This window comes from Sminthopsis crassicaudata, chromosome 4 (genome assembly GCF_048593235.1).
Source record: "Sminthopsis crassicaudata isolate SCR6 chromosome 4, ASM4859323v1, whole genome shotgun sequence".
Classification (NCBI taxonomy): domain Eukaryota; kingdom Metazoa; phylum Chordata; class Mammalia; order Dasyuromorphia; family Dasyuridae; genus Sminthopsis; species Sminthopsis crassicaudata.
In genome coordinates this window covers 77,371,618-77,399,034 of record NC_133620.1, presented here as the reverse complement: position 1 = coordinate 77,399,034, position 27,417 = coordinate 77,371,618, and positions in this window count along the sequence as shown.

The following is a 27,417-nucleotide window of genomic DNA, read 5'->3' as shown; positions in this document are numbered from 1 at the left end:
CTAGAAACATGTTTCAGTACTTCAAGGATCTATAATTTGATTGTTGTCACTTACTTATTGAATTGGTACTATAGTTTTATTAAACAAACTTTGAGTTATTCTGACCCCAAAATGGTTAATATATTCAGATAGTGAATAATCCTCTATGAGCATAACCAGGCTATTTTTTGGATGTTAGACACACTGGGTAACATTAGTCATATACTCACTAATTTTTCAACTTCACAGGATCTGCCAGAGTTTTGTTCTAATGACTAAACCTTTGAGAGCTTCAGTTCACTTTGATACTTTTTGATTTTTTGGAAGGTTCTCCAAAATATAACAATGATAACAATGACCACTATTATGCTTGACAGCAGAAGCCATCAGAACTTCTATCACAGCCTAATGACTTAAATCATTAACATCAATCTACTTCAAATTCTAGAAATTTATTATTCAGTTGACTGATCCATTGCAGATTTGAAAATCCAATTACATGGCAGAGCAACAAATAACAGATTTGTCCAAAAGTTTGAACTATAACCAAAAATAAGATAGGTTATGGAATATAGACACAAATACTAACATATATTTTTATCTTACAATTGTATATTATAGGATCTTCTGAAAACACATTGACTTTTTGTTTTTTAGCAATTTAAAAAATGTTTATTAAGTCAAAGGAGAGTTGTGATCTAGGATAAGAAAGTCAATTTTATATTTGCACAAAATCAACAAAATTAAATGAAGTATAATAGGAAACATTGGGTTTCCAGGCAAACATCTAATAAAAAAAATTGAAATATGTCCTCTCTATATTTTTATATTATGACAGAATATTAATAATGAAGTTATAAATGACCAAGAGTAGAAGTGATTAGATTATATTTATTACTTTTTTAATTAAGAAGACAAGGGTATATTTTGTATATATTCCCAGTTTGATTTTCTGAGTGTTTCATGAAAACATGCTTGTATATCAATAATAATTATTTTCTATACAAATTTTTATATGATAACTATCTTAAAAATGAAAATAGAGGACTCAAGTAAAATTATACCTATAAGCAAGGTATGGTGACTGCAATGTTGAACTCAGAGTAAAATACAATTGAGTGCAGGTTCTTTCTCTTAAACACAAGCTGTCTGACCCAGGAAAAGTCACTTTAACTCTCAATACTCTTGGCAACACTATAAGAAGACAAATTTCTAAAATGATAAAGATATTTTTCTTCCTAGGGATTCTGTTTTATTAATATATTTTAGGAATATATTTTCAAAAATGTTCAATGTTAATTTGTTGGTACCTGAGAAACAGAAACTTTATTAATTGTTTCCATCCCATGCAAATATGAATAAACACAGACATTCTAAGAACAAAGTGATAGCTTCTTTTGTACAATTCATTCAGCATGAAACACCACCACTACAAACAACAACAATAACAACATAACCTCTGGATTTATTTACTCTTAAAATGACTTTTGCAGTGGTTTTTAATTTTAAATGTTTACTAAGGTGCTACACATCAAATAATATTTACAAATACTACTCTGTTAAGTAGTGACAAACTGTCTCTTCCTCCTCCTCCAAAATGTTCCTTTTAAAATAAAAGAAATTAAAATATCTATATATTAAAGTCAATTTTTTGAAAACATTATATATATATATATATATATATACATATATGTTTTTCCAATAGACAGGAGAGAATTTTCATCATGAATCCCCCTTCCCAGGTAACCCGACTTGAAGTATTGAGGACAAAATTTTGAAGTTATTTTCATTCATATCTTTAAACATAAAGATGTAGGACAAATTATTGGAATCATCATTGCTGATTATATGAAATGATTGTATGATTGAGTTATAAACTGTCATTATCAATTAAGTGCTGCTACATTGTACCATAGACTCAGAATTCTATTTCCTTGGTAACATGGTATACAAAACGATAGCACATAACATACTGGTTGGGGATAAGGGAGAAAGTCTAGAACTCAGAAGTTTTAAAAGCAAATGAAGACTGAGGGACAACCAATGTACAACCTGTATGCTGTATTGAGGGCTTTATAATATTAACAGAACTAGGAAAAAAAAAAACTATATTCCAATTCAGGGTGTGAAATGGAGATCCTGTGAAGAATTTATAGGAGAATTTGCAGAGGAGTCAACCTACAAAGAATAGACATGTTCAAGTTATGGTCTGTTCCTCTGAAGAAACATTCATATTCAATAAGATCACTAATTTACTCTATTATTGAAATGTTTAATAGATTTGGAGACTAAGGACCAATGTTTAAATCTGGAACTGTCATTTATCATCTGTGTGAATTAGGACAATATTTAACATTTGTAAGGATTAGTTTCTTCATCTGTAAATTGAGGTAGAAACTAAGAAAATCTTTGACATTCCATATTATCATATTTTTTTTCAGTTTTTGGTTTTGCTTTATTGCATTTTGATTTCTCATAAAGTCATTAGCCTCCATTTGCTCTATTTTATTTTTTAAGGAATTATTTTTCTCAGTGAGCTTTTACACTTCCTTTCCAATTAACCGATTTTCCTTGTTAAGGCATTCCTCTCCTTATTAGCTATTAGGAATGTCCCCACCCCACTGTATCTATGACATCTAGTATGCTAACTGAATTTGGGGATTCACATACCACTGACCAGGACTGCACCAATACTGCTTACCAGACTCTCATCCCAATGCCATCGACCCTATACACTAACTTTCTGAGTCCTCTCTGATGTCTCCAGGCTAAGAATTCCAAAAGATACTACCTTTGCTACTCATTCAAAGGTCTCACCTCACCAACACTGGTGAATCAGTCTTCCACTGAATAGGAACTGGTGAAAGTGCAGGTAGGCCTTCAACAGCTGCCCAGCCTAAAAAGCCTAAGTGCTTATTTGTAATCCTATCTATTGTAAAAGGTCTCTTCCCCACAGATTGATAGGGATTTTTTCAACCACAAAAGGAGTAAAAACTCCTGTTTCATTTTTAAATATCTATCTCAAAGGCCTAGCACTAACTTCTGCTGCTATTGATCCTCCTACCCCAGACATGTAGGTGTCTGCCTTAAGCTTTGTGCAGTGATTGGGCCAATTGGCACCTCTAATAACTGTATGATCTGTACCCGTGTCCACCAATCCTTCAAATGGTATTCCATTTATATAAATAGTAAGCATAGGTCGGTCAGCTGTCACAGCTGCTGCCCAATGTATTTCTGAATTTTGTTCATTGGAGTCAGAATCTAGGCGACTATCACCAGGTTGCTTATTAGGGGTATGTAACAATAAGCCTGATGCTACTACTTCTCCTGGTTGATAAATCACACATTGTCTACCTGTGTTAGGACTGGGATATTAGCTACATATTCTCCAGGTTCCCACATCAGTGTAGGGATGGACATTGTTTTGTAGGCACTCTCAGAAGATGAAATGGTCAAACCTACTGTGCCTGGAGGCCAAGGATCCATAGGCTCAACAGGAATAGATTTCACTTCTCCAGGGAGTATCTCAGTAGTCTCTACTGCACACAACTCTATTTTTCCTAATTTCAATCCCTTTCTTCCATCTGATTGCCTTTTGGCTGATTGATCATGCCTTAAAATTCTCTGGATGTAACCTTGGCTGCCATCATGCCCCACTTGGGGGGCTGAAGCTGGGCCCTGCCTCTCATTTCACAGGGTCAATGTACATTTGGAGCCTCAGTGGAGGCACTTGTGACATTTTGGACATGGAGTTTTAGGTCTTCTCTCACCCTGTCTTCTCACTGCATCTCCATATCTACACTGAGCTGTTAGATGTCCAATTTTTTCACATTGGAAACATCGATGAATTTCTCTAGTTCTTTGCCAATAGGGACCCTGTCTTTCCATGTTCATCATAGTCTCTATTGTAGTATAAGAAATGCTGAGCAGGTAGATTTCAGAAAAACCTGTAGAGAAAAACTTGAATATGAAGTAATGCTGAAAAAAGTGAGCAGCACCAGGAGAACAGGTAAATAGTAGTAGCAACATCCTGTAATGATCACCTATCAGAGGTTTAGCTCATTTCAACTACAATCTCAAGCACTCAACATGTCAAACATATAGTGGGTACTTATTAATTGCTTTTTCATTGATTGATCCATTCATTTATAAAGTTTTACAAAGTGAAAAAGCTTGATATACTATTAAGTATGTTTTTAAATTGTAATTATATGCTATTAAAGTTATATACTATATATCATCTGGGTGTTGGTGTAAATAAAAAATGTGGGGAACTGGATTGTGTTGTACTCTCTGAAAGACTTCAGCCGCAAACCATTTCCAGATCCATCAAGGATATTTTGCTGCACTTTTGACTTAATTAAGACATCCTCCTAAAGGGAGAGGAACCATTCTGCAATATGAGTCAAGGGATTATGGTGAGAAGAGAGAATAAGACAAAAGTAATTAGACAAAGCAGAGAAATTGGACAATCTCAGATAAGAAGATTGTCATGGAAAACCTCTATGATTAGATGTATTTCAGACAGGAAAATGGATGGGGAATTCTAATTTATATTCTAATCCAGATTCACAAATTTACTAGCTATAGGACCTCAGCAAATCACTTAACCCTTTGTGCCGTAATTCTTCATCTGTAAAGAGAGCTGGAGAAGGAACTGGCAACTGATTACACATCTTTGCTATGAAAACCCCAAATAGGTTCACAGACAGACACAACTGAAGTGACTAAGCAGTAATGCCACTTTTCATATATATATATATATATATATATATATATATATATATATATATATATATATATATATATATATATATATATATATATATATATATATATATATATATATATATATATATATATATATATATTTCAGTTTCAGACTTCATCTAAAGTGACTACACCATTTCCCTTGAAATCTTCTTTTCCTAACCTAGAATACATATCCATTTTCTTCTCTTTCTCAAACAAAAATTCTGGAAGGAATGGATTTTCTTTCCTAAAGTTCCAGTATTCCTTCTCTCCTTATTTCTCACCTTTATCATAACTAGTTTTTTTTTTAAACACCTATATATGTAGCATCTATATAAAATTTCCCTTGATCCTCATAGCAATTAGAATCTCCTTCTCAATTATGTAATATTCATTTTGGTTTTATTTGCTTCCTCCAATAGAATGTAAGTCTCCTTGAATGGAAGGCATTTTTATTTTTGTTATTGTCTACTGAGTGTCTTGATCAGTGTGTGATATTTAGTACTTGCTGAACAAGTGCTTATTGATTGAGTGATTGATTTAGCATTTCTAAAATGTTATTTTCATCACCCTAAACTCACAAGTGACATTTTGTCTTTATTCATAACACACACTCACATACAGTATTATACTGATCTACTGAAATCTTATCTCTTACAATATAATAAAAGTTTCTTGACAGAAAGGATTATTATATTTATATCTTTTTAACTTACCTCTTAGCCTTGCATACAATGGCCACTTAACAAATATATATTTAATTGAATTGAGATAGTAGGGTTAGAAAATTGTGACACACAAAAAGTAAAACTACTAAATTTTGCCACTATTGGCATGTACTTAGAAAGTTATTTATATAAAACAATGTCTTCTTGTAAATAAGATAAAAAGTCCCTCTGGGAATTAAGTGACTGCTTGGTCTCCAAAGAATGACATAAATGTACAGAGAGACAATATCCGGTACAGTTCAGAGACCAATACAATACACCTATGATACTGATTAATTGGGTTTGAATCCCAGCTTTCAATTTGCCAGTTTTGTAGCTTTGAATAAGTTGTAAACATTCTACTTATCAAGATTCAAATTATTATTAGATACCAGATACTTTACATATTGGTTCTAGGTTTTTTTTTTTGGCTATGATTTCAATCATGAGAAGATACACTTATAAAAGCAATATTTTTGCTGGTTTTATTGGTGTTAGATGATAGTCCCTTCATTCTTTTTAAAATTAATTTCATTTTTCTAATTAACAAACATTGATTCCCCACCCATAGAAAAATAAAAATAAAAACAAAAACAGTTAAATAAATATGCATATTGAATCAAAACAAATTCCCATATTAGTGTTTTCTAAAATAAAGTACATATCATTTTGCCTTGTGATGAGCATTATCTTTCGATTGAGCCCATGCTTTCTCAGTGGTCATCTTGAATTGAAGTTGGTCACTGTATCGATCAAATTCTTTAAGTCTTTCAAAGTTATTTGTTTTTACAATACTGTTGCTATTATGGAAATTATTCTCCTGATTCTAATACGTCTCTATCAGTTCATATAATATCCCCAGGTTTTTCTCAAATTATCAGTTTCATAATTTCATATAGTTTTATAGTATCACCAAATAATCATGTACTTTATTTGTTCAGCCATTCTCCGGCTGATTAGCATCTCTTCTGTTTCTAGTTGTTAGTTCCTGAACAAAGGAGCTGTTATAAGTATTATTTTTTAAAAATTAATTTTTTCCCTTTCCCTTCTGTTATCTCTTTGGGTTTATCATAGATATTAAGGGTAGTATCTATGCCCAGTTGAGTGATTTTGCAAGCATAATTCTAAAGTGCCTTTCAGAATGTCTGGTTGAATTTATTGTTCTATTGAACAAAACATTAATTCATAGGACCTCACTTCTTAGCACTATTAAATGGCTTTGAAACAGTGAAGGAAACAGTGAATGAAAATTTTAATACACATTTTAAGAGTATCAAATATTTTCTTAGAAATATTTCTCCTGGAAAATGTTAGATGCCAAGAATTTCTGCTAACTTGATGAGACAAAATGGGGTTCACTTCTAAATTTTCAAGTCTTTATTTTCACTTTTCTTCTGCCACCTTGATAGAAAGGAAAAGTTTTAAGCTCTTTTCACTAGATTTCTGCTTTTTACTAATTTGTATGTGGTACACATTTTAAATGATTAAAATCTAACTACACCATATCTCAAGTTCTTTCACTATCAAAGGACTAAGAATTTTCATATCTTAGCACAGAAATTTTTTTTTTCATATTCTAATGTGATGTAAGAAAATACTAGCAAAAAAGGATAATAAATACCTTCACAACCCAAACCAAACAACATCTGCTCTGTTCTGGGAATAATCAAGAAGCAACTATTTTTCTGGTCAGAAATCTAAAATTTACCAATAAAAAAAAATCATCTCTAAGTATATGATTTATAAGAAAAGATCGTTAGAGTATGTTTCCTTTTTAATGCCAAGGTTATCTAGTTACATTACACATTTCTAAATGGAGAAGAATGAAAAGGTGTTTAAAAAGTGATCATCTCACTAAGTCAAAGTATTTCATATTCCCAGTACTTATAAATAATGCCAATTATTTTTATGTAATGATTCATAATGCATAAGGCAGAATTTCCAGAATGAATCACAGTGTCATTGATATCTTTCACAATATATTTTATATTGGGAAGGAGTCAGTTCATTCCAGTTATGTGAAAGCACAAACTCTTTTGTTATCTGTCATAATTCTGAACTTAAGTTTAATGGTTAGTGACTATTAAAAAGGTATATTTTGATGGCATATCCATCTTCTGTTAGTTTCCATCATTACTTTGTGAAAAATGTATGTCTCTAAAGTCAATGTCTATCTTATATTAACATGTAGACTGTCCAACAAATATCATTTTCATTGACAATTGATTATTTAAATTTCATATTAGTATAACCTTAGTCATAAGCAAGAATAGATATTGGATTAGATGTGTTAACAAACTCTTTGCAAACTTTAAATGGTATGAAAATTATGTTATCATCATCATCATTATTGCTTTCATTATAATTCTACAATGCATATTACAGAACCAAATCAAATTAATATAAATTCTTCTGAGAGAGAAGTATGCACAATGTCCAATTTTAGAATAAATTTTCAAAATAGAATTCAGAGAATTTTGCAGGGGTTTTCAATCTAAGGCAAATTAACAATTTTAAAAAAACATATTTTGATAACTGCATTTCAACATAATTTTTCCTTTGTAATCATGTATTTTATGTATTTCAAATCATTAATTTGGATAAGGTTTGTATCAGACTGCCAAAATGGTCCATGACACAACAGTAAAAAATCTTGATCTAGAAAAAGTCTTGGATATGTATAATGGATTTAACTTTATAATATAAATATTAAAAATTTATTTGTACTTGTAAGTGGAAAAATAAATATTCTTAAAAAAATACAAGTTAGAGAGTATCACCTCTTTTTTTTTTTCAGTTTTTCTTTTTTATTTATAGGTCTAAATATGCAAGCTTTATTTCGGATTTAAAACATTTCAAAGCCTAGTCCCTTTCTGTATTCATAGTCTTTTTATGATTTTCCCTCTTCCATTGACTCTGTAACCCAGAACTACTGATTTCATTACTGCTCCTCTGAGGAGAAACTTCTTGTGTCTTCTGACTTTTTATACTTTCTCCCAAGACTGGAATATTCTCTACCCACAATTCAACCTTCTGATTCAACTACTACCTTTCTAAAGGAGTCTTTACAAATTCCCCAATCCACCCATCCTTCAATCACTTTATTCTAAGATTACCTTCCATGTATATTGTAACATTTTTTTTTTGCAGCACCCATATCCTAATTAAAACCATCTTAGCTAAACTGGGTTAAAAGTTAAACAACTAGTCTCAAATTTATCAGTGAATTAGAGAGATATCTAACCCAAACATGTAAATACTTTTCCCATTAGAATGAGTAAATGAGAAAAATTTATTCCAATGACAATGAAGGAGGCTAAAGCAAGTAATATGGAATACTTCAGCATGGTCAGACATTGAATGCATCCTGGGGATCTGCTGACATCTTGACTTTTTTTGTTATAGAAATTCTACGACTCTAGCAGAGAAAATGAATCTACAACTCTGACTCACTTAAATATAAGTCATTCATGCGTCAAGATATCACTTCATGAAATAATTAGTCCTCTTCAAAAAAGAAGAATGGGGGGCAGAGCAAAGATGGTGGAGATGATACACGCGAATCTGTAAGCTCCCTTCTTCCCTCATTACCAAATAGTTAAATCAGCCTCAAAAATAAGGCTGGACTGATAGAAACCCCAAAGATTGGAAGCACGATGTACCAGCTGAAGAGAATCTGGAATTTCAACAGAAAAGGTCGGTTCCAAGAGGAGGAAGACAAAAGGCCAGCACAGACAGGGTTAGGTGCTAGCACACTGTGCCCATTGGGCTGGGGAGAATTCTGGGATCAGAGAAGCCACTGAGATAGTGGAATCTGGCACAGGCTGTTAGCTCTTCTCTGCTTATAAAATAGCAGCTCAGAAGAGAAATCAAGCCACTTTAAAATATAAAGCCAGATACCAGAACCACCCTAATCCAGAAGTGACCTAACCAATCTCGGCAAGGCTGTGCAGCCACTTTCTGCTGTCACGGCTTCACCTTGGGGTAGTTAAGAGCCTGAACAGTGGGGAAACAGCCTGAGTAAATATCTAATCCACATAGTGCCAGGCTTGGCCAGAGGCTGTAGAACTCAGACACTGAAGTCCCAGAGAAGCAGAACCTTTGAAATAGGGACACCGGTTTCTGGGCAGACACTTCCAGTTTGAGAGCAGGGGCTTTTCACATCAGCTGCTGATATCCACGCCCAATGGGACGCATTAGATGGGCTTTGTGTCGCCTTTATTGTTCAGTCTTAAACCTCAGGGAAGTCACTAGGACACACAGCAGGGTCCTTCACTGGGCAACCCTCACAGCTCAGTCATACTAATGACCTCTGAGGCACTTCCAAGGAGGGGGAGGGGAACTCTCTCCTAGAACTATCTCTTAGCTCAGACACAGGAGCCACTGCATCCATCTGGTCTGGGAGAAAGCTGATAAATAAATAAACAAACAAACAAACAAACAAATAAATAAATAAATAAACTTCTTACGCCAAGGACAGACCCCAAAAGATTTTTAACCATGAGTAAAAAGCTGAAGAGAAAGAGCGGCTAGCCAACCCTGAGGAATTTAACAGCAGAGAGTCAGCAGATAACACTCTAAAGTGGAACGATACCTTCTTCCCATAACATACCTCTCTCCTAGAAGAGACTATTAAAAAGTAAGAGAGTTTGAAGAAAAATGGGGAAAGAAAAAAGAAGCTAGGATAGAAAATAACAATGTTTTGAAATTTAAGTTGGAAAAAGTAAAGAATTCACAAGAGATGCAGGGAAACAAAATTTGTGATTTAGAAAAGGTTAAAAAATCACAGGAAAGTAGGATTTCTGAATTGGAAAAAGAAAAAAAATTGTCAAGAAAGTAGGATTTCTGAATTGGAAAAGATAAAAAAAGTATCAAGAAAGTAGGATTTCTGAATTGGAAAAAGAAAATAACTCTAAAAAAAGGGAAATGGAAAAAAATTCAAAAGAGCAAAGTAATTCATTTAAAAACTCAGTTGGGCATATACAAAAAGAACTAAAAAAATGTGAAGGAAGAAATTAACTCATTAAAAATCAGGATGGAACAAACAGAAATGAATGATTCATTGAGAACCCAAGAATCAGTCAAACAAATCAAAAAAAAAAAACAAAAAACAAAAAACAAAAAACCAAAAACAAACAAACAAAAAAAAAGCTAGAGAATAACGTTAAATAGTTACTGGGAAAATCTATAGACCTGGAAAATACATCTAGGAGAGATAATTTGAGGAACATTGGACTTCCTGAAAACTATGACCAAAAAAAGAGCCTAGATTCTATTTTACAGGAAATCATCAAAGAGAACTGTCCAGAAATAATAGAAACAGAAGGGAAAATAATCCTTGAAAGAATTCATCAAACACCTTCTGAAAAATACCCTAAAAAAAGAACTCCACGGAATAGTGTGGCTAAGCTGCAGAACTACCAAACAAAGGAAAAATATTGCAAGCAGCAAGAAAAAAGCAATTCAAATATCAAGGGGCCACAATAAGGGTCACTCAAGATCTGGCTGGCTCCACAGAAAAAGATTGAAGGTCCTGGAACCTGATATTCCGAAAGGCAAAAGATCAAGGATTGCAACCGAGAATAAACTATCCAGCTAAGTTTAGCATTTTCTTCCATGGAAGAAAATGGTCATTTAATGAAACAGAGGAATTCAATATGTTTCTAAGAAAAAAAAAAAAGAAACAAAACAGACTTAACAAAAATTTTGATCTACATGCACAAAACTGAAGAGAAACAGAAAAAGGTAAAAAGAACTTTTGAGAACTGTATCTCTGTTGTGGATATATAGAAGGTCCGCATGGATAATTTGATTTTACTGATATAAAAAAAGGGGGAGTAGTAAAGGGCAGGGGGTAGTATCTGAAAAAGGGGAAAGAGTGATAAAAAGAGGGAAACTACATCCCAGGAAGAGGCATAGAAAAATATACCACATCTGAGGGAATTTAGAGAGGGGATGAAACATTGTGTGAATCTTACTCTCATCAGAGTAGGCTCAAAGAGTAAATAATTGACATATTTGTTTTTCAGAGAATTCTCTCTCACCTCATTAAAAGGTGGGAGAGGAAAAGGAAAAAGGAAAAGAGGAATAAGGGAAGGGTACAAGAAAAGGGAAATGATTTGGAAGGAGGGGGGAGGGATACTAAAAAAAGAGGGCTGTGTGTCACAAGTGGGGTATATAAATTAAATTTTGGGGAAGGGGTTCAGGAGGATCCAGGGAAAAAAGCATAATCTGGGGATAATATGATGGCAGGAAATACAGAATTAGTAATTTTAACTGTAAATGTGAATGGGATGAACTCTCCCATCAAACAGAGATGGATAGCAGACTGGATAAAAAGTCAAAACCCTACATTATGTTGTTTACAGGAAACACACTTAAAGCAGGGAGATAAATACAGAGTAAAGGTAAAAGGTTTGAGCAGAATCTATTATGCTTCAGGTAAAGCCAAAAAAAGCAGGGGTAGCCATCCTTATCTCAAATCAAGCAAAAGCAGAAATTGATCTAATTAAAAGAGATAAGGAAGGAAACTATATCCTGCTAAAAGGCAGCATAAACAATGAAGCTATATCAATACTAAACATATATGCACCAAGTGGTATAGCATATAACTTTCTAAAGGAAAAGGCAAGAGAGTTGCAAGACGAAATTGACATAAAATTATAATAGTGCGAGATCTCAACCTTGCACTCTCAGATTTAGGCAAATCAAACAACAACAAAAAAAAAAAAAAAAAAAAAAAAAGAAAAAAGAAATAAATTTAAAAAGTAAATAGAACATTAGAAAAACTAGGTATGATAGCCCTTTGGAGAAAACTGAATGGTGATCAAAAGGAATATACTTTCTTCTCAGCAGTTCATGGAACCTATACAAAAATAGACCATATATTAGGACATAAAGATCTCAAAATTAAATTTAGGAAGGCAGAAATAATAAATGCCTTCTTCTCAAACCACAATGCCATAAAAGCTACATTCAGTAAAAAGTTAGGGGTAAATAGACCAAAAAGTAATTGGAAACTGAATAATCTCATCTTAAAGAATGCCTGCGTGAAATAGCAAATTATAGAAACAAGTAATAATTTCACCCAAGATAATGACAATGATGAGACATTATACCAAAATCCATTATACCAAAGGACAAAAAGTGTACATCTATAGCAATCTAGTCTTTGACAAACCCAAAGATACCAACATTAGGGATAAAAATTCATTATTTGGAAAAAAACTGTTGGGAAAACTGGAAATTAGTATGGCAGAAATTAGATATGGATGCACACAACACCATATACCAAGATAAGATCAATATGGGTCCATGATTTAGGCATAAAAATGAGATCATAAATAGATTAGAGGAACAGAGGATAGTCTACCTCTCAGACCTGTGGAGGAGAAAGGAATTTATGACCAGAGGAGAAGTAGAGATCATTATTGATCACAAAATAGAAGATTTTGATTACATCAAACTAAAAAGTTTCTGTACAAACAATACTAATGCAAATAAGATTAGAAGGGAAGTAACAAATTGGGAAAATATTTTTAAAGTTAAAGGTTCTTAAAATGATCTCATTTACAAAATATATAGAGAACTGACTCTAATTTATAAGAAATCAAACCATTCTCCAATTGATAAATGGTCAAAGGATATAAACAGACAATTCTCAGATGACGAAATTGTAATTATATCCTCTCATATGAAAGAGTGTTCCAAATCACAACTGATCAGAGAAATGCAAATTAAGACAACTCTGAGATACCTCTATACACCTGTCAAATTGGCTAAGACGACAGGAACAAATAATGATGAATGTTGGAGTGGATATGGGAAAACTGGGACACTATACATTGTTTGTGGAGATGTGAAAGAATCCCACCATTCTGGAGAGCAATTTGGAACTATGCCCAAAAAGTTATCAAACTGTGCATACCCTTTGATCCAGCATTGCTGCTATTGGGCTAATATCCCAAAGAAATACTAAAGAGGGGAAAGGGACCTGTATGTGCAAAAATCTTTGTGGCAGCTCTTTTCAGAGTGGCTAGAAACTGGAAGCTGAATGGATGTCCATCAATTGTAGAATGGTTGTGTAAATTATGGTATATGCAGGTTATGGAATATTACTGCTCTGTAAGAAATGACCAGCACGATGAATACAGAGAGGTTTGGAAACACATCAACTGATGCTGAGTGAAATGGATAGAACCAGAAGATTGCTGTACACTTCAATGCTGTATGAACATGTATTCTGATGGAAGTGCATATCTTCAGCATAAAGAAGATACAATTCACTTCCAGTTGATCAATGATAGACAGAAACAACTACACCCAGAGAAGGAACACTGGGAAGTGAATGTAAATTGTTAGCACTACTGTCTATCTACCCAGATTACTTATACCTTTGGAATCTACTACTTAATGTGCAACAAGAAAATTGGATTTACACACATATATTGTATCTAGGTTATACTGTAACACATGTAAAATGTATGGTATTGCCTGTCATCTAGGGGAGGGAGTAGAGGGAAGGAGGGGATAATTTGGAAAAATGATTACAAGAGATAATGTTATAAAAATTACTCATGCATATATACTGTCAAAGAAATTTATAATAAAGTGACTTTATTTTCAATAAAAAAAATGAAGGATGAGGGGCAGCTAGTTTGTATAGTAGATAGAGCACCAGTTCTGACATCAGGGGAAACTGAGTTAAAATTTGGCCTCAGACACTTTACCCTTCCTGGCTCTGTGACCTTGGACAAGTCACTTAACCCCAATTAGCTCAGCAAAAAAAAGGGAAAAAAAGAAAAACAAAAGAAAAGAAAAGAAACAAAAATGAAGGATGAGTAACAAATAGTTTACAGAGTGATTGGATTGATAGACTCAGATAACACCTAAGTGGCTTAGCAAACCTTATATAATATTTATAATATTATTATATAATATATTAATATTATAATAATTATATATATGTATATATATATATAATATTATATAATATGCTTTATCAATGTTTCATATCATTAAAAAGCAATATTTTTCTTTATTCCAGCCTTATTGTACATTATTACAAGAGGTGATATACAGATCATCATTTAACCAATACTGGGGTTTGAATTGAAAGGCAGTATGGGCTAATGGATCAAAGGATAACCTTGGACATAGGAAGTCATGATTTGAAATCCTATATCTGACATACTATTTTTGTGATCATAAACAGCTCGTTTAAACTCTAAATTCTCTGAGAAAACTTTATAGTAAAAGAGCTTGTCCTTGGAGCAATCCTGTAATTTTAAGTGACAGAATTGAAAAAGGATTGAATTTCAGTCATAAATTGACAGCATTTATAGTAGAGGTTTGAGTTCAGGGAACAACAAGAAGTTCAGTCAGAGTAGAACAAAGAGTGAGCAAAAGAGAGTCTAGATGCAATGCATCTCTAAAGGCAGGCTAGTGATAGGTTATAAAGAATTGTAGAAGTCAAGTTCAGAATATTCTAGAATGAAAGACATACTGGTGGGGTGAAAGGTATAACAGGCAAATCAATCTTCAGGCTTATTGAAATAATCTAGGTATGAATAGATGAAAAGTAATTGGTCTCTGAAAAATCTTGAGTAAACAGTGACATAATCACACATTTATTTGAGAGTGATTATTTTGAATGGTTTGTTAAGGATGGATTGCAAAAAGCAAAGAAATCCAACTACAATTCTGTAAGAGCCCCACGTTGGGCGCCATTTGTAATGTGCTCTCCTGGCAGTTCCTATTACTAGTCTGTCCTAGACCCACCAGAGTACCTTTGACCACTGTGCTTAGCAGTGTGAACTCTACCCGGCTCCCCTCCTCTGAAGCCTTCAAAGGTCTCTGGCCACAATCTCTTGAATCTATAGCTTAATAACCAGTAGTGCACTCAAGAACAGCCACGTGTAATCTTAAAAGCCTTTATTATACATACTCACATAATGCCCTGACTGATGCCCTGACTTGTTGATTCCCGAGTGAACACCTGGTCAGAAGACCCACTTGTTCACTACTAAAATCCTTACATCTTTTGTCTATCCATCTTGGCTTGGCGACCCAGGCTAGGGAGCCTGGGTGAAGAGCACCAGGTTAAAGAGAGCAACTGCTGCCTGCAGTGGGTTTATCTAGGGCATGTGAGGTCACACACACAGCCAGTCAGCGAGAGAGTCACCCATTATGAAGCTATCTCATCATGGACAGGATCCCACCTACAAGGCAGTCCTAATATCCACAGAAATTACTTCTGGACCACTCAATCTCCCTATGCACTGTGGCGCCCATTTAAAGGGCTCTTACACAATTCAATCAAGAAAAAAAGAAATCTAGATTAGAATGAAGGTTATGGGAATGGAGAGAGGTGGTTCTTTGTAAGAGACCTTCCAGATATGAAAATTACAATATTTTTAGAAGAAAGGTAGATATTTATTCAGCCTAAGAGACTTGAAGGGAGTGGTCAGATAAACAGAAAATCAGAAGACAAACAAAAGAAGAGAGAATATCCATGACGACAGGATGGTCAGCAATTCAATATTACAGAAAGTTGAAGGAGTGAGAAAAAACCATTAAGTTTGACAAATAAATGATCATTGTGATATGTGAAGAAAGCAACTTCTGTTAAATGGTAAGATCAGAAATTAGAAGGCAATAGGTAAGAAATGAGTAGAAAGAGAAGAAAAGAAGACAAAAAATAAAGATGGCTTTCCTCAAAATTTTGATTGTGAAAAGGAGGATAATTTTAGTTGATGGGAAAAGGAAGTGAATGGAGTTTTTGTTTCTTTTTGTTCTCAAGGATAAAGAAGAAATAGTTATGTTTGTTGTTTACAGTCAATGTAGGAAGAAGTTAGAGAAAGAAATATTGAAGAGTGAGGGAGAACAGGCTAAATGAAGGAAAAAGTCATTCATGAGAAACTAACAAGTAAATTAATGTTAATTAAAAGAAATACAAATAAGATATCCTAATTGAAGCACTCTATTGGGGAAAAATGTTGTTATGCATTCTAACAAATAAGTTCTCTTTTTCTCTGTTCTATGTAATAGCATCCAATTTTTGTGTTTTGGGGAGAAAAACATACATTGTTATACAACCCCTCCTCCCAATCTTTGCTGGATATAAAAAGAAAAATTATTCATTGTTCAAAGCTAGCAAAGTATATGAGCTAATTTAACGCACTGATGCCCGTTACTAATGCTTTTCCACTCTTTTCAGATTCTATAGTGTATCATACCCCTTGAAATTTTGCTTAGGCCTATGTAGTAAATACCAGTGGAAAATCATATTTACTTTCCTTAAAGCAAAAATTATGCTTTGTTCAGTCCAATGTATTCATTTCAAGAATTCACTTAAAAATATTGTATTCTCTTAATATGGTACTGGGCAAGAGTCAGTTAAGCAAAGTTAGATTGCAAAGAGAAATGTTATTTGATAATGTGGAATACAAAGCTTGATAAGTTATAATGATGATTATAAATTTTCTCTTGTAAATAACATTAATTTAGTTTCTTCTATAAATCTCTCACCATGGCATTGCTCTAAATTGATGCATAAACATTTCCCAAGAAAATAGACCTTTCATTAGATTTATTAAAAATGAAGATGCCGGCGGGCGGAGCCAAGATGGCGGAGAAGAAACACACGACTCAGTGAACGTCCTCACTCCCTCACAACCAATTAGATAAATTAAGTCTCAAAATTAGCTCAGGACTGATAGATACCACAAGGACTGGAAGCACGACTTACCAGCTGAAGAGAATCTGGAGTTTCAACAGGAAAGGTCAGTTCTCAGGGGAGGAATAAGAAAGACCAGCACAGACGGTGGGGTAGGGGCACACTGCGCCCATTGCGCTGGGAGGGGCTCTGGGATCAGAGAAGCCACTGAGGTAAAGGAATCTGGCACAGGCTGTTAGCTCTTCTCTGCTAATTATTTAGCAGTTCAGAAGAGAAAGCCAAAATATTTTAAAACTCAGATTAGATTTCCCCCTCCCCCCACCCTGGGGGTGACTCGGCAGACTCGGCACCAGGGGGTGTGGCCTCAGCTACCTCCTGAGAATAGTTAAGAGACTGACAAGTGGGTGGATACGGCCCAAGGCAACACACACGGCCTAGCTTAGCTGGAGGGAGTGGAACTCAGCTCCAGGAAGTCCCAGAGAAGCGGATCCTTTGAACTAGGGACCGCGGTTTCTAGCAGACACTTCCAGTTTGAGCGCAGGGGCTTCTCACGTCACCTGCTGCAGACATCCACTCCCCACCCGGAAACATAGGCTGAGCTTCTTGCTGTCTTCACTATTCTATGCCCTCAAAGCACAGCAGTGCTAATCACCTCTGAGGCGCTTCCAGGGAGGGGGTGGGGAACTCTCTCCCAGAGCTCTCTCTTAGCGCGGGCGCAGGGGCCGCTGCATCCATCCGGTCTGGGAGGAAGCTGGTAAAGAAGTAAATAATTTCCTACCCCAGGGACAGACCCCAAAACATTTTTTAAGTATGAGCAAAAAAGCTAGAAAAACTATAGATTCCTTCTATACAGAGAAAGAGCGGGTACCCAACCCCGAGGAAGTTAACAGCAAAGATTCAGAAGATAACAACCTAAAGGGGAACGATTCCTGCCCCCCATCACATAACTCTCTCCTAGAAGAAGCTGTTAAGAAATTGAGGGAGATCGAAGAAAAATGGGGCAAGGAAAGGGAAGTTATGATAGAGAATAACAACGTCCTGAAATTGGAGTTGGAAAAAATAAAGAATTCACAGGAGATGCAGGGAAACAAAATTAGTGAATTAGAAAAGGTTAAAAAAACACAGGAAAGTAGGATTTCTGAATTGGAAAAGATAAAAAAGTCTCAAGAAAATAGAATTTCTGAATTGGAAAAAGAAAATAATTCTCAAAAAAAAAAAATTAGGGAAATGGAAAAAAATTCAATAGAGCAAAATAATTCATTTAAAAACGAAATTGGGCATTTACAAAAAGAACTAAAAACTGTGAAAGAAGAAAATAACTCCTTAAAAGTCAGGATGGAACAAATAGAAATGAATGATTCACAGAGAACCCAAGAATCAGTCAAACAAAACAAAAAAAATGAGAAGCTGGAGAACAACGTCAAATACTTACTGGGAAAATCTATAGACCTGGAAAATAGATCTAGGAGAGATAATCTGCGGATTATTGGACTTCCAGAAAACTATGACCAAAAAAAGAGCCTAGATTCTATTTTACAGGAAATTATCAAAGAGAACTGTCCAGAGATAATAGAAACAGAAGGGAAAGTAGATGTGGAAAGAATTCATCGAACTCCTTCTGAAATAGACCCTAAAAAAAGAACACCACGGAATATTGTGGCTAAGCTGCAGAATTACCACACAAAGGAGAAAATCCTGCAAGCAGCTAGAAAAAAACAATTTAAATACCAAGGTGCCACAATAAGGGTCACCCAAGATCTGGCTGCCTCCACATTAAAAGATAGAAGGGCCTGGAACCTGATATTCCGTAAGGCAAAAGATCAAGGACTGCAACCAAGAATGAACTACCCAGCTAAGTTTAGCATCTTTTTCCACAGAAGAAGATGGTCATTCAATGAAACAGAGGAATTCTATATGTTTCTAAGAAAAAAACCAGACTTAAACAAAAAATTTGATCTACATCCACAAGACTGAAGAGAAACAGAAAAAGGTACACAGAACCCTTGAGAACTGTAACTCTGTTGTGGGTATATAAAAAATACTCAAGGATAATTTGATTTTACTGATATAAAAGAAAAAAAGGGGGGTGTAGTAAAGGGAAGGAGGTCGGTTCAGAAAAAGGGGAAGGAGTGATAAAAAGAGGGAAACTACATCCCAGGAAGAGACATAGAAAATACACCATATCTGAGGGAACTTAGTGAGGGGGAGAATCATTGTGTGAATCTTACTCTCATCAGAAGAGGCTCAAAGAGTAAATAATTAACATATTTGTTTTTCAGAGAATTTTCTCTCACCTCATTAAAAGGGGGGAGAGGAAAAGGGAAAAGGAAAAGGGGAATAAGTGAAGGGACTTGGAGGGAGGGGGGAGGGATCCTAAAAAAAAAAAAAAAAAAAAAAGAGGGAGGGTTGCGCGTCACAAGGGGGGTCTGTAAATTAAATATCGGGGAGGGGGATCAGGGGGGTCAAGGGAAAAAAGCATAATCTGGGGATAATACGATGGCAGGAAATACAGAATTAGTAATTTTAACTGTAAATGTAAATGGGATGAACGATCCCATCAAACGGAGACGGATAGTAGATTGGATCAAAAAGCAGAACCCTACAATATGTTGCCTACAGGAAACACACTTAAAGCAGGGAGATACATACAGAGTAAAGGTAAAAGGTTGGAACAGAGCCTATTATGCTTCAGGTAAAGCCAAAAAAGCAGGGGTAGCTATCCTTATCTCAGATCAAGCAAAAGCAGAAGTAGATCTCGTTAAAAAAGATAAGGAAGGAAACTATATCCTGCTGAAAGGTAGCATAAATAATGAAGCCATATCAATACTAAACATATATGCACCAAGTGGTATAGCATCTAACTTTCTAAAGGAAAAGTTAAGAGAACTGCAAGAAGAAATAGACAGTAAAACTATAATAGTGGGAGATCTCAACCTTGCACTCTCAGATTTAGACAAATCAAACCACAAAACAAACAAGAAAGAAATTTAAAAAGTAAATAGAACATTAGAAAAACTAGGTATGATAGACCTTTGGAGAAAACTGAATGGCAATAGGAAGGAATATACTTTCTTCTCAGCAGTTCATGGATCCTATACAAAAATTGACCATATACTAGGACATAAAGATCTCAAAATTAAATGTAGGAAGGCAGAAATAATAAATGCCTTCTTCTCAGATCACAATGCAATAAAAGCTACATTCAGTAAAAAGTTAGGGGCAAATAGACCAAAAAGTAATTGGAAACTGAATAATCTCATCTTAAAGAATGACTGGGTGAAAGAGCAAATTATAGAAACAATTAACAATTTCACCCAAGATAATGATAATGATGAGACATCATATCAAAATCTTTGGGATGCAGCTAAAGCGGTAATAAGGGGAAATTTTATATCTTTAGAGGCTTATTTGAAGAAAATTGAGAAAGAGAAGATTAACGAATTGGGCTTACAACTTAAAAGGCTAGAAAAAGACCAAATTATAAACCCCCAACCAAAAATTAAACTCGAAATACAAAAATTAAAAGGAGAAATCAATAAAATTGAAAGTAAAAAAACTATTGAATTAATAAATAAAACCAAGAGTTGGTTTTATGAAAAAGCCAATAAAATAGATAAACCTTTGGTAAATTTGATCAAAAAAAAGAAAGAGGAAAATCAAATTGATAGTCTTACAAATGAAAAGGGGGATCTTTCCACCAATGAAGAGGAAATTAGAGAAATAATGAGTTACTTTGCCCAACTTTATGCCAATAAATTTGATAACTTAAGTGAAATGGATGACTTCCTCCAAAAATATAGGCTCCCTAGATTAACAGAGGAGGAGATAAATTGCTTAAATAGTCCCATTTCAGAAAAAGAAATAGAACAAGCTATTAATCAACTCCCCATGAAAAAATCCCCAGGGCCAGATGGATTCACATGTGAATTCTACCAAACATTTAAAGAACAATTAGCCCCAATGTTATATAAATTATTTGAAAAAATAGGGGATGAAGGAGTCCTACCAAATTCCTTTTATGACACAGACATGGTACTGATACCTAAACCTGGTAGATCGAAAACTGAGAAAGAAAATTATAGACCAATCTCCTTAATGAATATTGATGCTAAAATCTTAAATAAGATATTAGCAAAAAGACTTCAGAAAATCATCTCCAAGATAATACATTATGATCAAGTAGGATTTATTCCAGGAATGCAGGGCTGGTTTAATATTAGGAAAACTATTAATATAATTGACCATATTAATAATCAAATTAATAAAAACCATATGATCATCTCAATAGATGCAGAAAAAGCATTTGACAAAATCCAACATCCATTCCTACTAAAAACTCTTGAGAGTATAGGAATAAATGGATTATTCCTTAGAATAATCAGGAGTATATATTTAAGACCGTCAGTAAGCATAATATGCAATAGAAATAAACTGCAACCTTTCCCAGTAAGATCAGGAGTGAAACAAGGTTGCCCACTATCACCATTACTATTCAATATAGTACTAGAAACGCTAGCCTCGGCAATAAGAGCCGAGAAAGAGATTCAAGGAATTAGAGTAGGAAATGAGGAAATTAAACTATCACTTTTTGCAGATGACATGATGGTATACTTAGAGAACCCCAAAGACTCTGCTAAAAAGCTACTAGAAATAATTCAAAATTTCAGCAAAGTGGCAGGATACAAAATAAATCCACATAAATCCTCGGCATTTTTATATATCACTAACAAAATACAACAGCAAGAGATACAAAGAGAAATTCCATTCCAAACAAATGTTGATAGTATAAAATATTTGGGAATCCATCTACCAAAGAAAAGTCAGGAATTATATGAGAAAAATTACAAAACACTTGCCACAAAAATAAAATCAGATTTAAATAATTGGAAAGACATTCAGTGCTCTTGGATAGGCCGAGCGAATATAATAAAGATGACAATACTCCCCAAACTAATCTATTTATTTAGTGCTATACCAATCAGACTCCCAAGAAACTATTTTAATGACCTAGAAAAAATAACAACAAAATTCATATGGAAGAATAAAAGGTCAAGAATTGCAAGGGAACTAATGAAAAAAAACTCAGAGGAAGGTGGTCTAAGTGTACCTGATCTAAAGCTATATTATATAGCAGCAGTCACCAAAACCATTTGGTATTGGCTAAGAAATAGACCGGTAGATCAGTGGAACAGATTAGATACAAAGGACAAAAAAGGGTACATCTATAGCAATCTAATCTTTGACAAACCCAAAGATTCCAACATTAGGGATAAAAATTCATTATTCGGAAAAAGCTGTTGGGAAAACTGGAAATTAGTATGGCAGAAATTAGATATGGATCCACACTTAACACCATATACCAAGATAAGATCAAAATGGGTCCATGATTTAGGCATAAAGAGGGAGATAATAAATAGATTAGAGGAACAGAGGATAATCTACCTCTCAGACTTGTGGAGGAGGAAGGAATTTATGACCAGAGGAGAACTAGAGATCATTATTGATCACAAAATAGAAGATTTTGATTACATCAAACTAAAAAGTTTCTGTACAAATAATACTAATGCAAACAAGATTAGAAGGGAAGTAACAAATTGGGAAAATATTTTTAAAAACAAAGGTTCTGACAAAGGTCTCATTTCCAAAATATATAGAGAACTGACCATAATTTATAAGAAACCAAACCATTCTCCAATTGATAAATGGTCAAAGGATATGAACAGACAATTCTCAGAGGAAGAAATTGAAACTATATCCACTCACATGAAAGAGTGTTCCAAATCACTACTGATCAGAGAAATGCAAATTAAGACCACTCTGAGATACCACTACACACCTGTCAGATTGGCTAAGATGACAGGAACAAATAATGACAAATGTTGGAGGGGATGTGGGGAAATTGGGACACTAATACATTGCTGGTGGAGTTGTGAAAGAATCCAGCCATTCTGGAGAGCAATCTGGAATTATGCCCAAAAAGTTATCAAACTGTGCATACCCTTTGACCCAGCAGCGCTACTACTGGGATTATATCCCAAAGAAATACTAAAGAGCGGAAAGAGACATATATGTGCCAAAATGTTTGTGGCAGCTCTTTTTGTTGTAGCTAGAAACTGGAAGATGAACGGATGTCCATCAGTTGGAGAATGGTTGGGTAAATTGTGGTATATGAAAGTTATGGAATATTATTGCTCAGTAAGAAATGACCAGCAGGAGGAATACAGAGAGGGTTGGAGAGACTTAAATCAACTGATGCTGAGTGAAATGAGCAGAACCAGAAGATCACTGTACACTTCAACAACAATACTGTATGAGGATGTATTCTGATGGAAGTGGAAATCTTCAACATAAAGAAGATCCAACTCACTTCCAGTTGATCAATGATGGACAGAGGTAGATACACCCAGAGAAGAAACACTGGGAGGGGAATGTAAATTGTTAGCACTAATATCTGTCTGCCCAGGTTGCATGTACCTTCGGATTCTAATGTTTATTGTGCAACAAGAAAATGATATTCACACACATGTATTGTACTTAGACTATATTGTAACACATGTAAAATGTATGGTATTGCCTGTCGTCGGAGGGAGGGAATAAGGGAGGGGGGGTAATTTGGAAAAATGAATACAAGGGATAATATTATAAAATATATATATATATATATATAATAAAAAAAAATTAAAAAAAAAAATGAAGATGCCTTTTCCTTAGTTTACTCTGAGTAGTCAGAATAGAAGAGGAGGTAGACTAAGTAGAACTAGAGCTAGATATTTTAAATAGAAACCTCTAAGTAGTATGCTTTTTCTCTCTCTTTGATTAAAATGACATTAGGGAAGAATGTCCATCACCTAAAATACCTCTGCCTAATGCAACTATCACACATAATTGTCCATGATCAATGATAGCTACTACAGCAATTTTCAGCCTCCTCTCTGTATATTATGTGTGGCTGAGAAGAAAAGTGACCAGTACTTGTTCACACATTGATCACAAATTATTTTCTGTAAGCTGGGTAATAATTGTCTGTTGTCTTTCCTACTATTGTGATCTTGCCTCTGAGTATTTATATCATTGAAGAAAGAACTTTTGACAAAACATATTCAAGTTTGTGTACTGTGTACTTTTTAACTGCTACACCTTGTGCAATAATTACTGTAGTTGTTGATATCTTAAACTGTGTGTCAAAATATTTTCTGACTATCCCCTAATACCTGCTGGCCAAAAGCAGTGTTTACGTACCAACTCATTGCTTTATATATATTTACTGAGTGTAGGTAAGAGTTCCAAAGCATGGAAAAGAAAAGCACTATACAGTCCAAAAATATGTCTCTCTCTAGTAATGTCCAGGTATAACTCCCCAAAATTTTAATACATCCCACACAATAATGTGATCAGTCTTTAAGATGCCAATGTGATACAATGGAGATTTTGAATATAATTAAAGTCAGAGGACCTAGACTTAACACTCCAACTATGTCAATTTTTCCTTGTCTTCCTTTTCCTTGTGGCTGGATCATTTCACTCATGTTTGCTTCTTTATGACACCATTTGGGATTTCTTGGCAAGGATACTGAAATTATTTGTTATTTCCTTCTCCAATTCATTTTATAGAGGGGAAACTGAAGAAACAGGTTGAATGAATTGCCCAAAGTTACACAGATAGCAATTCATGAAGCCAGTTGTAAAATCAGGGAAGTGAATCTTCTAGGTCTGGCACTATCTACTGTATCATGTAATTGCCCTTTTAAAATGTTTCTATAAGTCCCAACAAAGCCCTATCTTTTATGGAAAGCCTTTTTCTATTCCCATTAGTTCTAGTAATTTTTCTCTTTTGACTGTTTTTCAAATAATTTTCTATAGATTTTACATAGTAATGTAAAAATGATCACCTTCATTAGATAATGAATTCCTTCAGATTGGGACTGTCTTTTACTTTCTTTTTATCCCCAGTATTTAAGTGATTTTCCCAGTAGTTAAAAAGCCTTAACAAATGGTTAGTTAAGGACTGAGTGGTTTACAATTTGTAGGGCATTGTAATAGGATTAGGATTTTCCAGAGGTTAAATAAACATAGTTGCATTGCATCAGGCATTTATAATTACTTTTTAATTGTTGATAATTTCTTAATCTCTCAAACTTCTGAGACTTTGTCCTTTTTAAATTGATAAAAATTCAAAGACCATTCAAAAAGACCCTTTAAAAATCATAGAGTACCTTTCAAAGACAGAAAATTAAGCAAAAACTCATCATCTTTAATGGACTGTTGAAATAGGTTTCTAATTTAAACTCACTTTCCCCCTACAAGACAGTTTCTATATGAAATGAGTAAGCATATTTTTATGATCATCTATGACATCTTGAAAGTGTATAATGATTTTTAATGTTATGTAAACCTAAATTGCTTTGTAAGTGATTTTAGTGTGCATCAGCCAAAAAAGGAAAAAGAAAGAAAAAACCGCTAGAGAAAAATTCATTTAATTCCTGGGAGATATTAGTAGATATGAAGAAATAATTGAGTGCTTGACATTTAACTTTTAGGTCAAAACTTGAAAAGCCAATATCTGAAAATAAACTGATATAAAACTGGGAAGTTTTAGTTGTGAGCTAAGTTAGTGGTTACTTAAAGAAGATTGAGTCTGTGACCTGGATATCAAGAGGTGTTCTCTGTGTATTAAAATACTTCAAAGAAGTAAAACAGTAAGGAGAGTTAGTTAAGGGCTAGAAGTCAGTTCAGGCCATGAGGACTAGATATAGTATTTATATATGATCACTAGAGATCAAGGTCATCAGCAGACTCTACAGAAATGGTCAGAGAATGAGTACCAAGAAAAAGAAAGAAAGAAAAAATAATTTTACCAATATCATTAGGAGAAACTGATATTGAGGCCACTTGTGTCATTCATATTTGAGGTCAAACAATAGAGTTAGGTATGTCAATTGATTGACTATAATGAAAAGTGCTAGTTTCCAGGAAATGTCAAGCAGGTATATTTCTATTATTACATTTGTTATGCTTACTTATCGTTAGCTAAAGCCAAAGCAAGATATTTTTGATATCTAAAATAATTTTTAAAAACTCATTCATAGTTTTAAATTTTACTTATAAAATGTAATTGTAAAGACTTTGTTAATGGTTAAACTAATAATTATACAATTTGATGAATCTGTTCATTTGCTCTCCATAAATCTTATATTTTTATATTGGTTGATGATCAATAAAACAACATAAAATGGGAAGGCTAATTCAATCCAGTTGAATAATTGGATTATAAACTTTATTTATAGTCACTTTTTTTGTGATATTGACATAATATTTTATTTATCTAGAGGCTACTATAGCATTCTTATAAAAATACTAAATATGGAAATGCTATACCAAATTCAATAATAATGCAAAGTAACAATCATAATATCCTCAAGGCATTAAGCAACTATAGCCATAAGACTATAACATTTAGAACTAGAATATTACTCACCTATACCATAACCTTATCAAATTCTATTTTTTGCCTCTGCCTCTGGCTTTGGCTCTGTCTCTGCCTCTCTCTCTGTTTCTCTATCTGTCTCTGTCTGTCTTTCTCTCACTCACTTATTCTCTCTCTCTCTCTCTCTCTCTCTCTCTCTCTCTCTCTCTCTCTCTCTCTCTCTCTTTCTCTCTCTCTATCTCTCTTTCTGGATATAGTAAGTATATCTACGTGATATAGGCAAATATTTTGAGTTTTATAATTTCAATGGGTGAGTGGAATATTGCTTTCAGTTGATCAAGAGATATAAATAAAACAATACTGCATCACCTTTCCATTTTCAAATAGCCTACAATAATTATGAAGTTAACTTTTTAATATAAATCTCACATTTTGAAAAAAATGATATCTATAGCTGTCCTATTGTTGATTTTCAGATTTACTTGAACATATACTTCTCAATATTACTCTATTTACTATAAAAGAGTAAAAGGAAAGTTGTCTTTAGTGGTCAATTGAACTCCTATTCTAGGCATATAATATTTAAATGATAGCATCATTAAATAATTTTATAACCTAGACTTTAAAGGACTAGAAACAATAATTGATATACTCTTATATATTATATATTTAAATAAATATATGCATATAATTACATGCAAGTATATTTATGTATGTTTGTGTATTCCCACTATGATTTAAGAAAATGCAATATATCACAAACATTTAATAAAAGTTAATCATTATCAGTATGTAATTTGGACTATATAAATCACAACAAATTTGTAATTAACTTTTTCAACTAAAACCCAACTGAATATTTTGAAGCATTTGAAGCA